Genomic DNA, 6,852 nt, shown 5'->3' with positions numbered 1-6,852 from the left:
CATCGACCAGTGGAGCAACGCGGAGTTTGGCTGGGGCAGTCGCAAGAGAGCCTGGCCGTGGGCAGCCCAGCTCCGGGGGAGAAGCCACCCTCCCACTCCATCCCCCTTCTGGCCTCCCCATCCACCTCGCTGAGACCTACTACTCAATAAAAAACCTTGCACTCATTCTCCAAGCCCACGTGTGATCCGATTCTTCTGGTACACCAAGGCAAGAACCCCAAGATACAGAAAGCGCCCTGTCCTTGTGATAAGGCAGAAGGTCTGATAGAGCTGATTCACACAAGCTGCCTGTGGAAGGCAAGACTGAGAAAGCACCCTATAACTCACGCCCACTGGGGCTTCAGGAGCTGGAAGCATTCACCCCTAGATGCTGCCGAGGGGTGGGAGCCCCACAACCTGCCCATCTGCATGCTCCCCCTGGAGGTTTGAGCAGCAGTCACCAAAGAAGGGGGCCCCTCCTGCTGTTGCTCGCCCTGAGAGGGGGATAAGGAACTTTTCCCATTGCATTAGGAGGGCATATGTATGGATGCTAGAATTTGGATTCCTTTACATATTTTGATTTATATCTGGACTCTCTCTTTTAAACTCAAAATCAATGGCTGGGCATAGTGGTTCACATCTATAATCCCAGCACTTTGGGAAGCTGAGGCAGGTGGATTTCCTGAGCTCAGAAGTTTAAGACCAGCTTTGGCAACACGGTAAAACCCCATCTCTACCAAAAATACAAAAAATTGGCCAGATATGAAGGCGCATGCCTGTAATTCCAGCTAGTCAGGAGGCTGTGTGGGAGGATTGCTTGAGCCTGGGAGGCAGAGGTTGCAGTGAGCTGCAGTCACACCACTGCACTCCAACCTGGGTGACGGAGTGAGACCGCTTCTAAAGAAACAAAACAAAACTGACGTCTGGAAGTCTAATTGGGAGGAGAGTCACCATATGAAGAGAAATGCAGGAGAGAGGAAAAGAACTTTTATTCCATTGTATATAGTGTGAAAATGAGATGGCACAAAATACTTTAAAATGAAATGTATAGTCCTCTTCTCCCCCCACCCCCACAATCCCCCATTCCCCCACCTCCCAACTCTCAGATTACCACCCAGGGGCAGCCGCTTTACAACTATTTGGTTGTATCTTCTGGGGGATTGCACATCTCTCTTTTTTGACTTCATTAATACTGAGTTTATTTCACATTTGTGTTTTTGTCTCCACCATTTCCATGTCTGACCACCGCTACTTCTATGTCCTATCATAACATTCCATACGCACTTCAAACCAAGCAAAGGGTGGAGTTCCATCTTTAAAAATGAAACAGGCATTTTGGACAACACGTTCTTGGCAATGGAACCTGGACAACGTTCATCAAACATAGTAGGGAAAGTTCTCACTCTGCATTCTAAAAAGGACAGCCAGATAGCAACTGTTGCAGAAATGAAATAAGAGGGAAATTTTTTTTTTTTTTTGAGACGGAGTTTCGCTCTTGTTACCCAGGCTGGAGTGCAATGGCGTGATCTCGGCTCACCGCAACCTCCGCCTCCTGGGTTCAGGCAATTCTCCTGCCTCAGCCTCCTGAGTAGCTGGGATTACAGGCACGCGCCACCATGCCCAGCTAATTTTTTGTATTTTTAGTAGAGACGGGGTTTCACCATGTTGACCTGGATGGTCTCAATCTCTTGACCTTGTGATCCACCCGTCTCGGCCTCCCAAAGTGCTGGGATTACAGGCGTGAGCCACCGCGCCCGGCCCAAGGGGGAAAATTTTAAACAAATTGCTTAAACTACTTTCTTTCTTTCGTTTTTTCTTTTTTTTTTTTTTGAGATGGAGTTTTGCTCTTGATGCTCAGGCTGGAGGGCAATGGCGTGATCTCAGCTCACTGCAACCTACGGCTCCCGGGTTCAAGCGATTCTCCTGCCTCAGCCTCCAGAGTAGCTGGGACTACAGGTGTCTGCCACCATGCCCAGCTAATTTTTTGTATATTTAGAAGAGATGGGGTTTCACCATGTTAGCCAAGCTGGTCTTGAACTCCTGGCTCAGGTGGTCTGCCCATTTCGGCCTCCCAAAGTGGTAAACAGGTGTGAGCCATGGCGCCCGGCCTAAACTGTTTTCTTGGAGGCTTCCTTCACTGCCAGAGATCTTGAGTGGCCTCCTGGCCAGTCATCCTGAAGTAACTCCTTGCACAATTGATACACTTGGCTTCCACTTTGGGTAGAGAACCACCTTCTTCTATACTTACTGAATTTTTGCTTTAATGTCTTCTACAGAACTAGGTCCTTTAACTGTTTTAGGAATTTTTTCCTGGTTTTTTGAAGGACTCTTGTCCTTTGGATCTTGGTGTTGAAGATGGTTTTGAGTCTTTTCCATTCTGATTTGACCTTTGTCCGTTTATGGCTGGAGTCTGTCATATGGATTTCCTCACTGGCGCTTTTCTTCAGTTTCTTCATCATCAAAATCATCATCATCATCTTCATCACCATCATCATCTTCAGCAGCAGCAAGTTTTACTTTTTTCTGTGGAAACCTGCTGCCACCTCCAGGGGCAGGCAGACCGCTCTCCAGATATACTTAAGAGTTTCACATCCTCCTCCTCTTCATCTTCTGACTCTGCATCTTCCTCCACAGCTACTAAGTGCTGTAATATCACTGGCCCTGAACCACACTTCCACCATAGGACCACTGGTGGTGTTATTTCAAAGCCCCCAAGGAAACCATTGTCTGTACTGACATTTTTTTTTTTTTTTTGAGACAGAGTTTCGCTCTTGCTACCCAGGCTGGAGTGCAATGGCGCGATCTCGGCTCACCGCAACCTCCGCCTCCTGGGTTCAGGCAATTCTCCTGCCTCAGCCTCCTGAGTAGCTGGGATTACAGGCATGTAGCACCATGCCCAGCTAATTTTTTGTATCTTTAGTAGAGATGGGGTTTCACCATGTTGACCAGGATGGTCTCGATCTCTTGACCTCATGATCCACTCGCCTCGGCCTCCCAAAGTGCTGGGATTACAGGCTTGAGCCACCGCGCCTGGCCTGTCTTATTCTTTTAAACTGAGTTTTATCATCATAAATGTAAGTAATAAACTTACTCTTAATTTCTAGCTCTATCAACTACAAACAGTATCTCTTGCCTTCCCACTTTGTAAGATCAGGATATTGGTGTCGTTCCCTTCCCTGCATTTCTTTCCCCTTTATCTCTTTCCTCCGTGAATTTGGAACTGCTGTGCAGTTAGGTCTTACGTGCTTTGGTGGTAGACTGACTCTAGGAGTTGGAGATGAGTAACTGGTGTCCGCACTAGTGGACTATGGGAACCGTGTTCACTGCAGATCCGGGTCCTGCCTGAGGCTGATATTTCTTGTTTGGGGTAGTGTTTCCCCAGCCCTGGAGTTTCTGTTCATTTTTTTTTGTTGTTGTTAAAGATTTTATTTTCACCTGGTTCTTTGTAAGTGTGCAATGTTTCTTTTCTTTTTTCATTACCTGCCTTATCAGATCTTTAATTTTTTTGTGTTTTGAGACAAGGTTGGCTCTGTCACCCAGGCTGGAACACAGTGGCATGATCTCGACTCACCGCAACCTCCGCCTCCTGGGTTCAAGCCATCCTCCCAACCCAGCCTCCCCAGTAGCTGGGACTACAGGTGCACACCATTACACACAACTAATTTTTGTGTTTTTTGTAGAGATGGAGTTTCGCCATGTTGCCCAGGTTGGTCTTGAACTCGTGAGCTCAAAGCGATCCGCCTGCGTTGGCCTCCCAAAGCAGATCTTTAATTTGTTGCAGTTCCCAAGTGTAGTAGAAAATGCCCAGGGCCCTCCCCTTTCCTTGAATGCCTCTTCTTTTCTTCCCACATTCATATATATTGACTAGTCCGCAGGTCTGTTGACTACTATCTCCTGAAGACCTCTCCTCATGTAAGTGTTGGATTCAGCACCTTCTAGATTTGTTCTCCAGCTTGGAGAAGGGGGTATTGAGGGATCTCTCAGCTTCCACAATCACATGAGCCAATTCCAATAATCAATCTCTTAGGTATCTATGTATGTATCCTGTTGGTTGTGTGTGTCTCTGGGAACCCTGACTAACACATGAATCTCACATTGTTGATTTGCTTTGTTATTTTGCTGGAGATCATTTTGCCCCTGCACTCAAGTGACTCTCAGAGAATCATTGTTCTATGCTTTGGCACATGCCCGAGCGTGTGCTGATTTTGTTTAAAAGCTTTCTATGATTTCTGACTATCTATAGAATAAAAGTCATATAAAAAAGGAGGGCAGGTTTGGACTTATTTTTCCATACTTTCCTTCAGTTCCCTCCCTCTCCCCTCTGTGTATTTTATGTTCTTGCCACACTAATTTGGCATCTATTCTTCTGAGGGACTATGCATGGCTTCACCTTTGCTGGGAAACAATTTTTTCCCAAGATCATAGTTCATCTGTTCCGAGGCACCTAACCCAATTCCTACTGAGTCAAAATCAGTAGTTCCTTTAGCGTTTTCTTCAGCTCGCTCTTTCTTTCTCTCTCTCTTTTTTCTCTCCCTCCCTCCCTCCCTCCTTCCTTCCTTCTTCCTTTCTTCCTTTTTTTTTTTTCCACAGAGTCTTGCTCTGTTGCCCAGGCTGGAGTACAGTGGCACAATCTTGGCTCACTGCAACCTCCACTTCCTGGGTTCAAGTGATTCTCCTGCCGCAGCCTCCCAAGCAGCTGAGATTACAGGTAGGCACCACCACGCCTGGCTAACTTCTGTATTTTTAGTAAAGACGGGATTTCACCATGTTGGTCAGGCTGGTCTCAAACTCCTGACCTTGTGATCTGCCCACCTCAACCTCCAAAGTGCTGGGATTACAGGTTTGAGCCACTGGGCCCAGAACTCCTGACCTAAGGTGATCTGCCCACCTTGGCCTCCCAAAGTGCTGGGGTTACAGGCGTGCGCCACTGCACCCAGCCCAAATTTTCTTTATAATGATGTTTCTCTTCCAGAGAACTGTCACTTTTCATTCACCTATTTGGCTATAGTGTTTCCTGTACTATTTTCTTCAGAAAAGTGTGTTTGGATTAAGTAAGGCATCTTCTAAGTAAAATTCTCAAAGTACTTACTATATCTAAGAAATCATATTCAGATTTTAAAGGGATCCGTTCTCATTTACCTTCTTTTTTTAACTTTATTTTAAGCTCAGGGGTACAGTACAGGTTTGTCACACAGGTGAACCTGTGTCACAGGGGTTTGTTGTACAGATTATCTCATCACCCAGGTTGTAAATCTTTTCTAGTCATTCTTGTTTTAGAGATGATTCCATAAACATCTGGCTTCTGACTTACACCACCAGGTTGTGAGTTCCTGGAGGGCGGTTGATGTCAGTTTTGATATTAATCTTGAGTGTGATACCAAGAGGTTTCACTTGATATTATAGAAAGGTTTTCACCTAGAGTTTGGTGCCCCCAAAACTCCAGGTAAAAGGGCGGTAAAGAGTCACACCGCGTGTGAAGTGAGAGGGCCAGGGCTGGAATTCTGGCCTTCCTTCTGCAAGCCTCGTGCTCTCCCTGTCCCTAAATGATTTGGCATCCTCTGCATTTTCATGTTGTAACTCACTTACAATCGCTTTGGGAAAGAACTAAGATGTAAGTAACAAATCAGTTGTATTGGTTCTAGTAATTTGTTACTAACCCTACACTGTGGATTCGTAAATACATCTTTTCCTCCATCTACTCTCTGTCGCTGTTTTCTCATCCTACACTGCAGGTTCTCCTTGGGCAGAGATTGCGTCTGAAAAGCACAGGACACAATGCTCTGGGGGTCAGGAGTTTCGCTTCTCAATAGCTTGTGCTGTGGCTAATCCTGGTGAAGAGGCAACATGGCGATAGCAGGATTTGAACCTCCGTTCTTTTCTGATGAGATAAACGAAAGAGCCGAAGAGGCTTCTTTCAGAGCACCACCATTTCTTAGCGTCCTTACCAGGGGACTGTGAGGTGAAGCAGCCGCCCTCCAAGGCGGCCTCAGCCTTCCAGCCACCTGCGATCCGGAGGTGCGGGGTGCAGTCACAGCGCTCTGGCCACAAGGGGACGCTGTTGCCCCAGAGATCGGCGGGCGGAGGCCTCGCGATGACCAAGTTGGCCTCTGCTGGGGGCCTCCTCTGTCTGTGGCCACCCTTCTTTGATACAAATGGGATTGCGCCCTGCGGAACGTCCTGAGGGACCTGTAATTTCCTCTTCTCAGTCAGTAGTATCTCTTGGACACCACTGTGTCTCGGCGCTATCGGGGTTGTTTAGACCGTTTGCGATCTTAGCCAGTGTAAACACATCTGTGATGGTCCCACGTTGTCCAGAGCCGGGGCGGTTGGTAGAAACCACCCTTCATCTCGCCGTAGGAGGGGCCCTCGCCTTCTCAGAAGGAGGACGGACTTCCCTGGCTCTGGAAGTGGGCAGTGGGCTATTGAGCCGCTCCTTGGCTCTCCCAGGGGCTGGCCTAAGGCTTTTCCTCCACTGACCTCTGGGGATAATCGTCTGCGATTGTGGGAGCACGGCTGGCCGTAGGTGAGTTACTCGCATTCTCCACGAGCATGCGTCCTCTGCTCTGCTCCTGCCCTCTGCACGCTGTGAAGCTCGCTGGGGCAGGCCTGGAGATGGAGCCGCGGTGGTTCGCAGAGTTCATTTTGGCCTAAACCTAACTTGATTCAGAGAGCTTTTGACGGCTATTAGTTTAGTGCAAAAGTAATTGCGGTTTGTGCCATGAAAAGTCCTGTTTTACTCCCAGGCATATAGTGCACTTGATTCACCGCTCGGAGGAGATGTGATGACTTTATACCCTCAAAGCCACAGCGTGGGCCCTGGAGGCAGAGGACCCAGGTTCAAATCCTGATCCTTTCATTCATTTACTAGCTTTG

The 6,852-nt window shown here is 47.6% G+C and overlaps 1 pseudogene; it reads right to left on the bottom strand.

The window, feature by feature from the left end:
* Nucleotides 1-1,956: 1,956 nt before the first annotated feature.
* On the bottom strand, nucleotides 1,957-6,620 carry LOC100895265 (nucleophosmin pseudogene; annotated as a pseudogene).
* Nucleotides 6,621-6,852: the final 232 nt, after the last annotated feature.

This window comes from Callithrix jacchus, chromosome 10 (assembly GCF_049354715.1).
Source record: "Callithrix jacchus isolate 240 chromosome 10, calJac240_pri, whole genome shotgun sequence".
In the NCBI taxonomy this organism is placed as follows: domain Eukaryota; kingdom Metazoa; phylum Chordata; class Mammalia; order Primates; family Cebidae; genus Callithrix; species Callithrix jacchus.
The sequence above is the reverse complement of the archived record's forward strand: the minus strand, read 5'-3'. Positions and strand labels throughout refer to the sequence as shown.